The following is a 13,582-nucleotide window of genomic DNA, read 5'->3' as shown; positions in this document are numbered from 1 at the left end:
TACAAGAGACCCGAGTTCCACTGAATGCTTCACAAGCAGGTGGTTCGGCTGCTATTCAAGAGTTCAGAATAGCCTTCAGAACGAAGGTGGAGATTTCCCTGGAAACTGGATTTCACTCTTTTGTTTGCCTCTCTGAACACAGGGAGCCTGGTTGTCAACCTGCTTACCCAGCATGGTGGCATTCACAGCTTTTGCAGGAGACCCAGAATTGTCTGTGGCTCTCTGCTTGCTTCTTAGTGCTCTGTGGTTTCTGCTTAGTTGCCAGATGTCACATTAATAACAAAAATAAATAAATATAATAGGATTATCAACATTAGTAGAATTTGCCTTTTTACATATTTCACATCCATAACTCATAGCTCCTGAACTTTACACATGACATGACATGACATCACCAATATTTTTGCTATATTAACATGTACCAGTTATAATATTACTAATCAAGTAAAAACTCAACAGTAAGTTGACTTTAAAACTTCATGCTAAAATCCTCTTTTAGTGATAGCCCCTGCATTATGTGGTCATTTTGCATACTTGTGTGTATTTCATCAAAGAGCAGAAATCAGAGTTTGCTTTCCATGTTTTTTTTAATTGGATATTTTCTTTATTATTCCTTTTCCCAGCCCCCCCCCCAGAACTCCCCTATCCCATCCTCCCTCCCTCTGTTTCTGTGAGGATGTTGTTCCTCCACCCATGCACCCACTCCTACCTCCCCACGCTTGATTCTCCTACACTGGGGCATCTATCCGGCCTTCATAGGAGGACCACGAGCTCTCCTCCCACTGATGCATGACAAGGCTATCCTCTACTACATTTGCAGCTGGAGCCATGTGTACTCCTTTTAAAGATTTTTTGTATGTGAGAACATGCACTGACATGTCTCTGAAGAGACACTTGATTATTTGTGGGTTGTTTTGTGGGCACTGAGCCTGGAGCTGTTCCATAGAGGCACCGTCTGGCACTGTCTGAGACTCCCACTTTCCCAGCATCTAGCTGAGTAAATCCTCTATGAACTTTACATCGAATGAACTTTTGAAGAGAAACGTTTTACTTGGCCAATAAACCCTTCCCTCTTCCTGCCAATTGGTCCAGAAACAGTCAGGTAGCTAATTCTGGTCCTTGGGATGTGAGGAGAATTTCCCTCCATTCTCTTCCCTGCTGATACTTGGAGAGAGATCTTCAGACCTCTCTAGGACCTCTAGGGATGCTGTTTGCAGAGTCATGGGGAGTTGCTTAGGAAGAAGGCAGAATGCAGCAAAGAAGCCCTAATTTGAAAGGGAATTGGTTTATGTCCATGTGTGATCCTTCTTTCTATTTTAACACTGTGTATTAATTGTATAAATTAAATGAGTTTCATTGTGACATCCTTATAACATTTCCTGTGAGAATCTTTTCCTGAGGAGATACAATGCACACATCTGCTCATCCCAGTTGGGGAATCACAAGAGATCAAAGTAATGAGTACGCACAAGTCCAACTTGGTGAGCCGGTGAGCTGATTGAATTTTCATACTGGATTGTGACTGTGAGGGGACTTGCTGCTAGGACCAGGGACATCTGAAAAGCAGCTACACTGTTGAAAAACCCAACCATCACAGGTGAGGATTCACAGAAGCTACACTCAGGATGTTCTCTGTATCACTTGCAGACTGTTCCACGGGTCTGAGAATCTCCTCTTGGCAGCTAGGCCAGTCAGTGTCTCCTCCTCAGCCATTGTTCATGGCTTCTATAATTCTGAGGAGAGGCCTCATGAATTTTGCAAGTTCCCTATACATGGGACATTTGTTTATCCCCTGAGTCTCGTGAGTACTTTACTCTTGGAGGCAATGGTTCAATGGAAGAGGCTACTACACAAAACCTTCTAATTATGTTCACCTTCTCTTGTTGTCCTCTCCCTCTCCATCCTCTTTCCAGTGTCCCTTCCTCCTGACATATCTTTTTTTAAAAAAAATCTCAATTCCAAACATAAGGGGGAAGGAAATGTGGTTTTTGTGTTCTGAGTCTGGCCTGTTTCATCTAACATATCAATTCCTAGTTCCAGATCCATTATCTCAGCCTGACAAGAGTTCTGTGAGGTTTCCATGGATTAAACCCAATAATCATTAAATATATAACATATCCCTGACTTATGATGATGTTTTTCTAATAAAGCTATAGTTAAGAACACTGTACTGCCAAGTGTTGGTTGTTTAGTTTCATTATGGTCTGGTTGCCTGCAATAGACTTAACAGCTACACAACTTCATAAGAAGAGTATAGTGGCTTGGTATGGAAAAGGGATGTAATCCCATCTTTTAGGGCCTGGAGGTGATAGAACCTACTGGGGAAACCCCCACTCAATTCCCGATTCGGCGTGCACCCAAAGAATCATGAAAAGACCACCCTGATGTAATTACACGAGGTAGTTTAATGAGGAGCTCAGGACCGACATGCATCCCACACAGGAGACAACGGATGTCGGCCACGAGGCTCGAAAGCTAGGGGTTTTATGGGGTAAGGAGCTTAGGGGTGTGGAATTCAGCATAGCGACACACTATTGGCTTATTCAAACATCAGCAGAAAAATTACATGTATGTGCAGGGTGTCAGAGTTCTGTGAGTTGTTGACTCAGTTCAGATAGCCCTGTTATGTCCACACATTCCTCTTTATCTTATGGTCAAGCTGTTCCCAGGAATGTTTTAACTATGGGGCATACCCAGGTTTGTTTTGTTTTTGTTTTTGTTTTTGTTTTTCTCAGCCCCAGGCAGCCTCTAGGCTCACAAACAACCAGCAATTTCTGAGTACTTTATATGATTTACAGGTCTTGAAATTTCATCTTTCTTTCAGAGGTAGGGGAATCAGGAGTTTAAAGCCAGCCTTGGCTACATAGTGAGTTTGAAACCAGCTACCTGAGACTCTGCCTCAAAAACTATTATGTAAATAATAGATAGATAGATAGATAGATAGATAGATGATAGATAATAAATATGCTAGATAGATAGGTCGATAGATGATAGGTAGATGTAGATAGATTGATAGATATGTTAGATAGGTAGGATAGATAGATAGATAGATAGATAGATAGATAGATAGATAGATAGATGATAAGTTATGACACCATCAGGGACCGATTAAATCCAGAATTAGAAATATAGTACCTACTGAATGCAGATCCATTTCCTACCACCACTAAGTTTAAAACCATCTGATCACTGTGCGTGAAATCATCTGCAAGGCATCTACCATCTTCTGTGGTGAGCACTGCAAGGTGCCCTTGTCAGGCAACTCAGCCCTCTCCCCAGCACCATCTTTCATGAAGCCATTTGTGAGTTCTCTAGACACACAGTGTGTTTAATGGGATGAGGAAAAAACTACCAAGGTAACTTCAAGTTTTAAACCTTACTTCCCCAAATTCACCTCTTTTAATCAAACGAACCCAGTCCTCGATGTTTCTGAACCCTGTCTCCCAAGCTCTCCCAGACAACTCTGGCTGTTTGTTGTTTTGGACAATGAGTTGTTTTGAATTCATTCAGCATGATAAATAATTCACTCACAACTAGCCATTTGTCATACCAAATCCCCTTGTCCAGATCTGATAGTATATTGAACAAAGCTCTTCCAGCAGGGGCCAGTCAAAACCTACATATCCAAACAAGGATATGGGGAGAGGATGTGCTCTGTTCTGCAAGACAGATGCCTGGTGTTCCAGGTAGCTGTAGTCACAGAACCAAGGAGGAAACAACAACAGTGGAGGAAGCTCATGGCCAAAGAGGGAGATGGAGATGGAACATCACAGAAATGAGTTCTCAAACTGTATAAGCTTAATGGTGTTGGTGTATCTAGCAACAAATTACAATCCATTGGACCTTGTGAATACATTTTATGTATGACTCAGTGTCCCAAGTTTAAATCAATAAAGAAAGAATTGGTGTTTATGTCCCTGGCTCCAGTCTTGCTTGGCAACAGGTCCATACATACATGCACACACACACACACATACACACACACACACACACGCACACGCACACGCACACACACACACACACACACGAGAGAGAGAGAGAGAGAGAGAGAGAGAGAGAGAGAGAGAGAGAGAGAGGATCGAAACACCACACTGCAAACTTTAGTTAGGTTCCTCTCTCAGCATTAATGGCCTTTTCGTTTCTCTCTTCATTCACATTTGAACTCCATCATCATAATCTTGTGTCTGATGCATGTGAATTGGCACATGTATCCTGGCATCTGTCTCTAACACTCCAGGGTCTCAGGTGCCACCCAGAGAGGGCTCAATGGCTTCATAGCCATGAGACATTAGCTATGCTTACCCCAGTTTCCTCCCTCTGGACATATTGGTCTGTGTGTCATTCAAGCTCTGATTTTTCTGCTCTTCTTTCTCCCACATGTTTAAATTATATCATCCCTTTGAGCAAAATTTTACTACCGTTTATCTCATGAATATTTTACTGCTGACATTTGCAATCCCAGTACAGCGTTCTTCATTGCTCTGTGTACATCATTTCCCCACTTGTCTTTTCTCGTGAGACCATCTTCTTCAGACTGATAACACTAATTACCACTGTCTCTCAGAAGACAGTCTTGTCTCTGAAGGTTGGCCACACCCTCCTTCATCCAGTGAACCCACTGTATCCCAGGCATTGTCCCAGAGTCAGCTCACAGCCTGCTTCAGGAAACCCAGCCTCCCCTGTTTCCCCCAAGAGCTCATTAGTTAGTAGCCAAGAGTTTGCTTTGGGAAGAACACCTTATTCTAGTGCCTTCCTAGCCTAGTGGTTTTCAATCTTCCTAGTGGTTCAATGCTTTAATGTGGTTCCTCATTTTACAGTGAACCCCCAACCACTAAATTATTTTTGTCACTATTTCATAACTGTGATTTTGTGACTGTTATGAATTATAGTGTGTTTTCTTGTGGTTTTAGGCCACACCTGTGAAAGGCTTGTTCAACCACATAAAAGGGAGGTATCCACAGTTTGAGAACCTCTAATCTAACAAGAGGCTGGCTTCCTTCCATTCCCTTTGGTATCCTTCTCAGGTCTGTTGAATATTTATTACAAGCCCTGCTGAACTGACCCTGTCCATCACACCTCTGTATTTATTTTAGCAGCAAAATAGAAATTGTATTTTCTCACCTTTCTGGGGGTGTAGAGTGCGTACGCAGGTGGATGTGTGTGAGAGACATTGCATGCAAATGGGTTTGTATATGTATAGCATCTAGAAGACTGCCTTGGGTACCATCCTCAGGAACATAGCATCATCCACCTCCTTTGAGACAGGGTCTCTCAACAGTCTGGAGCTCACTGGTTCAGCTAGGCTGGATGACCATCAAGCTTCAGAGACTCTCATCTCCTCCACTTCAACACTGGGATTCCAAGTGTGCACCACTGTGCCTAGTATTTTTGTGTAGGTTCTGGGGATCAAATTCACTTTCTCATGCTTGTGTGGCAAATATTTTACCTACTGAGTCATCTTAAAACCAGATTTACTGATCCTCATACCCTCAGGGCTCAGTGTAGACAATGGCACACACTGCACCCCTGACTGATAGCTGTAAAAGTAACTTTCGTTCTCCTGAATTAAGTCTCTAAGGCTTGCTTCCTCAGATGGCTAACCTAGGCCTAGTCCTGAAGCTTTTAGCCTCTGTACAATCTTATCTAGGCCTAGAATGTTTCCCATCTCTGAGACTTACTACTGAATGAGCTCACCCTTTCTAGTTCTTTCTGAGCTCTGGCTGGCTGGTTCAACTCAGCTGTTCTGGCTCAAACTCCTCCCCAAGCTGACCCATTCAATCAAGTCTCTCTGTTTCTCTCTCTCTGTCTCTCTGTCTCTCTGTCTCTGTCTCTCTCTCTCTCCTCTGCCTCTGCCTCTGCCTCTGCCTCTGCCTCTGCCTCTGCCTCTGCCTCTGCCTCTGCCTCTGCCTCTGCCTCTGCCTCTGCCTCTGCCTCTGCCTCTGCCTCTGCCTCTGCCTCTGCCTCTGCCTCTGCCTCTTCTGAATTGTTCTGCTTGGCCCCATACTAACTTTGCTGACATGTTCTAATCTTCTGGTTCCTTCCCATTCTTGCTCATTGTGTCTTTACTTGTGTCTGGCTTGTTATCTCTATGCAACCTGTGCAACTGCCCTGGTAAAACTGCTCCCCCTCCTTTTTCTGCACTACTCTCTCTTAAATAGCTTTTTTTCCTCTCTTTTCACCTGAGAGTTAGGCATTTAGTATTCTGCCAAATCTTTCTCTGATTCGTCACTTTGTCTACCACTCTATTAGACATCACATTCAAATTTGGGTGCTTCCTTCTACAAACTAACTTTGCCTTCGTTGTTTGGGGTTAAAGATGTGTATTAAGGGTGTGTCTATATTTCAGCCAGAGGGATTAAAGGTGTGTGCTAAGATGAGACACACCACAACTGGAAACAGATTTTCTCAGTAAATAACACATTCTTGGGTGGGAGGAGGTCCCAGTGTGATCAAATACCCTGCAACAGATGGCTGAAGAAATAAAGGAAAGGTTGGTAAAGAAAGTCCTTTTGTTTCTGTCTAACCCAGGAAACACCCACCCAAATGAAGATGCAGTCAGCCAATCAGCACTCCCTAGAGACTTCTCAAAATAAGCAGATGTAGAGATGAACACTAGCTAGGTGGTGGTGGTTCATGCCTTTAATCCCAGAACTCAAGAAGCAGAGGCAGGTGAATCTCTGAGTCTGAGGCCAGCCTGGTCTATAGACAGAGTTCCTGGACAGTCAAGGCCACACAGATAAGCATTGTCCCAAAACACTGGGGGGGGGGGGGAAGGAGGACTAGCTACACTATGTCCCTTCCTTGGAGATTTGATCTGAACCTAAGGAAAGTTCCTATCCTTTATGACTCTAATGAGAACATAAAACGCACATATGGAAACAAGCAACAAGTCCAAATGGCTTCCTGTGGGTCTTACAATCCCTGAGTCTCATCTATTAGCTTGTGACACAATGCACCCCTCCCTGGCCTTTATTCTGGATCAAAGTTCAGTGGTTTTCACCTTAGGACATTTTGCTTCCAGGGACATTTGTTAATGTCTGGAATTGGCTTTGGTTGTCACAACACAGAGGACTGTTTGACACTGGCAAGCAAAGAGCAAAGGTCTGAGATGCCAATAAGCCCCCCTGATACCACAGATAACCATCACCCTTCACAGGTCAGGTTGGAAAGTCCTGGATTGCTTCACTGGTCACTAATAACCAAAAATCAACAGAAGCCATGCTGGTCTTACAGATGATTTCCCTAGTAGTCTGAGCGTGTCCTGTCTCCAGCTCCTCCAAATCCCATTGCATTAATCCTGAAACTGATGCCCCATCATGATCCCTGCACTTGGTTATGAAAACCCCTGGGATTCACACAGAGGCTCCTCGGTTTACAGAGAACACAGATTCTGCAGGACTGTGAGTGGGACCATTTTCCTGCTTAATACCTTTGTGTTCCCCAGCCAGGAAATGCCAAGAACCTTGGACTCATGCTATGAAATGTGGGTAATGTCACTTACATCTTAAAAGGCTGTTGCGCCCATGTGTGGTTGAAATGACCAATGTAAAGAGTTGCTGGGAGATCAGGCACCTGAGGCTCATTTTGCAAGTTGGCTTCTTTCTTCCTTATTTTGTGGTTACTGTAAACCGAAGACAGTTGGATGGAAAGGTTTGGTTTTGTTGTTTTTTTGTTTTGTTTTGTTTTGTTTTGTTTTGTTTTGTTTTGTTTTAAGATCTTGAAAATGCTTTATATGTTTGCTTCAAGACAATCTTAACTTGAATGGAAGACATTTTAAGACTTTTATTATTTTTATTTTATGTGCATGGGCATTCTGCCTGCGTGTGTGTGTCTGTGCAGTACATGAACGCAGTATCCATGGAAGACAGAAAGAGGCACTGGATCCTGGGACTGAAGTCACAGACAGTTTATGAGCCACTATGCAAGTGCTGGGAATTCAACTTGAATCCTTTGGAAGAAGAGCCAGTGTTCTTCTCACGGAGCCACCTCTCTAGCCTTAAAGAACTATTTTAAAGGGACTGAGCAATGATTTTGGAAATGCTGAAAGATTCACCCAACAGGACTTATGATACCCAAGAATCCCAGATAGTAATATAATGTGCATCCAGAATCTGTACTGTATACAGATCCCCATACAGGGCTTTTATGCAGGCATGGCCACAGCTCTAAGGGAGCTTTGGACTATGTCAATAACAACATGAGATAGAAAGGTACTGGTATTTTAATTCAATCATGAGATGAAAAAGTGGGTTCAGAAACAGAAGAGAAAGAATCAGGCCGGAGACAAGCTCTTAGGGCTTATGACTTGGCCCCACTTTCTGTTCCATGGGTCTGCTTCCTATGTGTGGATGATATGTGATCTCTCTACTTCCAGACAGCCACGTCACCCCCATTGACACGCCTTCCCTGCCATGATGTTCTCTATTCTTCAGGAACTGTGAGCCAAAATAAAGCCTTTTCACCTCTACGTTGCCTTGGGTCACGGTATTTTATAACGTGATAGGGAAGTAACCATTGTCTATTATTGGTGTGAGGATACTAAAAAGAATAGACAGTAACTTCCAAATCACCCTGTAATTTATGGTTCATGCTTTAAGCCAATGTTAAAAGAAGGGCATAGAATTTATGCCCTGGAACTTAGAAGTCTTCCCAACGGCCAAGAATACAGCACTGACCCTCTTCCTCTTAAGAGTCTCTGCATACCCCACAGGAAGACCAACAGTATCAACTAATCTGGAACCCTGGGAGCTCCCAGAGACTACCATCAACCAAAGAGCATATACAGGCTGATGTAATGCCCCTGGAACATATGTAGCACAGGGCTACCATGTCTGACCTCAGTGGGAGAGGTTGTGCCTAATCCTGTGAGAGACTTGATGCACCAGGGAGGGAGGAATACCAGATATAAGGAGGCTGCTCTCTCAGAGGTGATGATGAGGAGGGATGGAGGGGGAAAAACCTCTGCAAGAGGGAATAAGAAGGGGACAGCATTTGGGGAATAAATAAATAAATAAATAACTAAAAGTTTCTGCATATCTCCTTCCAAATTGCACTCTCAATAATAAGGTTCTCCTTTGGAACAGTACTCTAAACCACAAAGATCAGATGACCTCATAGGAAAAATGAGCATGAGAAGGGTGGCAGAAATTTCTCTCTTTAGTCTGCATACTCTCAGTTGCCTGCAGAATGCCTGAGGACCTTAGAGGTCACTTTCAATATTATCACATCTATAATTGAAGGTCTATCATTCGCACCTTTATTTCTTTTATTTAAATTGCTGTCACACACCGAGGTGGAGTCAAAATTCATTTGCAGCACTCCCTAAGTGGACTGTGTTGTGTTTTACTCTTATCTTGATAAATTACCAGCATTTAAAAACTCAACAGATCAGAGAAAGGCTCCCAGAATGGCCAACCTCTGCAAAAGCAATGGGAACTGGCCGGCGACTGTTAAAAGCACTTTTATCAGAACTAAAAACTAATCAATTACAGTAATCACAAGAGGATTTGTGAGAAAAAATTGCTAAGTCTCATAAACAGTGGGATTTGTGGCATTTTGAACTGGCCTGTTTTTCCAAGCTCTGGAATACCCTCAAAAACCATCAGCCTTAAAGGCACAGTAGGTGAGTGTAGTGGCTAGTTTTGTATGTCAACTTGACACAAACTAGAATCAGAGAAGAAGATGCCTCAGTTGAGGAAATGCCTTTATGAGATCCAGCTCTAAGGCATTTTCTCCATTAGTGATCAATGGAGGAGGGCCCAGCCCATGGTGGGCAGTGCCATCTCTAGGCTGGTGATCCCGGGTTCTATAAGAAAGCAAGCCCAGCAAGCCATAAGGAGCAAGCCAGTAAGCAGCACCCCTCCATAGCCTCTGCATCAATCAGCTCCTGCCTCTAGGATCCTGTCCTGTTTGAGTTCTTGTCCTGACTTCCCTTGGTGATGAACAGCAATATGGAAGTGTAAGCCAAATAAACCCTTTTCTCCACCTACTTGTTTTTTGGTCATGGTGTTTCTTCACAGCAACAGAAACCCTAACTAAGATGTCGAGACAACCATCCTTGGCCAGGATGTGCATTCACACTGGGTCCTGAGCTTGCTTTGATGCTCTGAATTTGACTTCTTAAACTTTTTAATGGTATGATCTTAAAGTGCTTCTTGGAATGAGAAGCTTGGTGGGGCAATGAGCCATAGGCATGCGCACAGGAGACATGTACGGCTTGCTCAAATGCAGGACAAAGAGCCTAGTATTCCAGAAATATGTCCATGTAGGAAACCTTTAACAGACATTATTCTTGGTTTTAATAACCCACGGATCTGCCAACTACCTGCTCTGAAAGTAAGGACATGGAGGGGAAGGAGAGGGTGGGCCACCCGCAATTCTCTTTTCTATTGTTAGCCAGACAAAGGCAGAGCCTTGGTGCAATGGGCCTGCTGGTAGAAATAAAATGAAGAATGCTAGACTAGCTTTCAAAGATTTATTATGTATGAATATTTTGCTTTCGTGTATGTCTATGCACTGTGCACACACCTGGTTCCTCTGAAGGTCAGATGAGGGCAATTGGAATTCCTGGAACTGGAGTTATGAATGATTGTGAGCCAAAGTGTGGTTGTTGGGAGTGGAACCCAGGTCCTTTGCAAGAGCAGCAAGGACTTTTAACTGCTAAATGTCTCTCCAGTCCCTGTCATGTTAATTGTAATATGGTATTTTCATTGTTCTGTTAGGAACAAATTTTTTTTTGCCTTTATAATTATGAGTGCAAATTGCTTAATTTTAGAGATATCCATATGCATGTTGAACTTTGTTATATCTCTTTGAATCTGCCATTATACGAAATGAATATAAATTATAACATCCATAATAATTTAAATTGCAGATTTTCCTTAATGCCATTTATGTAGCATACTAAAACATCATGCTAAGCAGGGTCTAGTGGCACACCTGCAATCCCAGCACTTGGGAGGCTGAGATGAAATGGTTGCAAGTTCAAGACCATCCTGGGACACCCAGTGAGATCCTGTGTCAAGAGAAAACAATCAGAGACACCATGTTAAAGCCTGCGGAGAGCCATAAACAAGAGAACACTGCATCATTTAGAACTCGGTCACAATGGCAGTTTTTCTTATTGTGTGAAGGTGGCTTTCCTTTTTGCCCACAGATTATGGGGGTACTCTGACAACAGACTCACCATGTGTCTCCATCTTTAGTAGGCAGGAGTCTGTGTTTAAATGAAGCTCTTTCAGTGCACATGCCGTGTTCTTTGTGTGGATACTGCAGATGTCACTTGCATGCTGAATATCTCAATGTGTCTAGTTTATACTAGATCATATGTGCATATGCACATATACTAGGTCATATGTGCATTTTTGAAGACTCACTTCTGAACCATTGTCTCCCTTTGGTTCCCAAAGGACCTGGCATAAGGGCCTATGCACAATAAAGGCATGCTTTGTTGGTTTTTAATCCTCCAACACAAATGCCAAATGCCCACCCAGGTTATCATCCTTGCCATCTCACCTCCATGTCTGGTGAGGCATGCATTGCAGAGGAGGACACTGAGCCACTGTGATGTGTTTTATGTCTTCTGAAAATTCTGTAGAGCAGCAGCCACTCCATCTTGGTGGACAGTCCTTAGCTTTCCTCTGATGCTTTGAGGCTTCCTTGGTATTGTAGGGCTAACTAAAGGTCAGGGTTCACGCTGATTAAGCATTCTGTAGTCCTAACAGGTGGAGGTAGGACCTGTGGCTGGCTAGTCCATATGGTTTCCTCTCATCCACAGAAGACAGAATAAAGAGAAAGCACCAGGTCCAGTTGTTCCTTCCTGTCTTCTTGGTCTGATCCCATTCATTTGGACTTAATGCTGGGATGCTGTAAACCATGGAAATGGGTGAATGACACAGAGAACAAAGATGGGGAGGAGCCACATCCCCAAAGTCCTGGGGCCCCAGCTTTCCCTACAGCCACCCGCTGCTCAAGTTCCTCCATGTAGACTGAACAGACTTCTGTTGCCTCCAGCCAACATGCTTGATGTGTCTTGCATGGCAGTCTTGCAATACCACCAGGCTCTCCATGGAGGTCTCCTCTTTGGTCACTAAAGCTTGGGCCTTACTTTCAATAGGTCTGCATTCCAGAAGCACACCTCCAACCATGTTAGACTCTATGTACATTCCATTCCTTAAAGACACCTTGATATGATCACCATGGAAAAAGAGATTATATTCTGGAGAGACTGGTATCCTTTACTTGGGTATCAGCCTTCTAGTCACTCCTAAGCCTCTTATCAATGTCCCCAAACCAGTGAACCTTGTTTGTGTCTCTTGCCTATGTGGTCATTTTGAATAAATATCCTTTCTCTGCTTCCCACTCTTTCTTGAGTTTTTATTGGCATACATGAGATAGCAGCCCAGTCTTGCTAGCCAGGCTTAGACCCCACTGACTCTGGAAACCCTGTGGGCACTTTTCCCCCCTCCTGCTCCACATTAATCCACCAACAGCAACTGTTGAATTGAAGCTGCCGGCTTTCTCCAGAACACAGAGGGGGTAATTTAGGGACCAGCTCCCAGCATCCCTCTAGACAGAGAGTTCTATCTCTCTTCAGACAGTGCATTCATCTCAACGCCTTCCTCCTTACAGTCCCCTTGTGGACCAAGTTTGGAAAGAAGATAGTTCCCTAGGGCTAGGAGGGCTCTAAAATGTTAATGGTCCTTTATGAGCCTTTTAGTACCTCATTAACACTGGGTCTAAGTGATCCTGGAAGCCTGCGAACTTAATTACTTCAGAGACAAGTTGGCCATCAGAATCTTCCAGAAGCAGCCCCAGTGTTTTATTTCTCTCTAAGAGTGAGAAAATCAAGCCCCGTGCTAATGGTGAGGCTTGATTGGCTTCAGGTGTTTCTGAGACTGATTCTCCTTGGCAAACAATTCAGGCTTCTAAACACACCAAAAGCCTGACCTCATCCTATAGCCAAAGAGAGACAAAAATCGCACCCAGGGAGCGAAATCACACCCAGGAAATTCCATTTTTTTTTTTTTATCTTCTGCATTCAAAGAAATTGAGTGGTAAGAAGAAAACATGCTTTATCTTTATAGGTGATGCCTTGGAAGATGCAAGTGTTTTTGAAAACTCGGGGGGGGGGGAAAGAAGGAAAACTTTTGTTCTGTTAAGTAGGAGCACAGCTTCCTCCACACGGACTGATCAATGAGCATCCTGAGATGAGGCTCACTTTGGCAACTAAATAGTCAATGGTTTCAAATATATCTTCTTGTTTGTTTGTTTGTTTGTTTGTTGTGTTCTTGTTATTATTGTTACAATGTGGATGTCTATGTATCCCAGGCTTGCCTGGAACTCTTTTTTTTTTTTTTTTTTTTTTCTTTGCCTGGAACTTACTTGATCCACTTACCTCAGCCTCGGGGATAATAAATGAAAGTCACCACACCCACCTCTGTCCCTTAATGTGTGGTTAATAACAAGGCTGTGTTTCTCAGTACCTCGCTGACAGAAATGAGTTTCAAGTCTACAGTTACCTCCAGGCCATTGCCTTACACATTCATCCTATGGGATCAATAAAGCAAAAATGTCATAGACC

At 43.3% G+C, this 13,582-nt stretch overlaps 1 long non-coding RNA gene across 7 annotated transcripts in view; it reads right to left on the bottom strand.

Moving 5' to 3' along the window:
- The window catches only part of Gm40331, a 116,738-nt gene that overhangs the window by 35,070 nt on the left and 68,086 nt on the right, over window positions 1-13,582 (bottom strand). For 5 of the 7 annotated variants that reach the window (XR_001784969.2, XR_001784968.2, XR_001784967.2 and 2 more), the window contains 2 exons: window positions 11,515-11,865; window positions 10,939-11,014 (listed from right to left, as the gene is read on the bottom strand). The exons of 1 other annotated variant lie outside the window; for it this stretch is intronic. This is a non-coding gene — a long non-coding RNA (predicted gene, 40331). The remainder of the gene's footprint in view (window positions 1-10,938; window positions 11,015-11,514; window positions 11,866-13,582) is intronic. One more of the 7 variants, XR_868529.2, reaches the window with a different exon arrangement.

Source organism: Mus musculus, chromosome 5 (genome assembly GCF_000001635.26).
Source record: "Mus musculus strain C57BL/6J chromosome 5, GRCm38.p6 C57BL/6J".
Lineage (NCBI taxonomy): Eukaryota > Metazoa > Chordata > Mammalia > Rodentia > Muridae > Mus > Mus musculus.
Note: the sequence above shows the minus strand (reverse complement) of the source record. Positions and strands in the feature narration are given on the sequence as shown.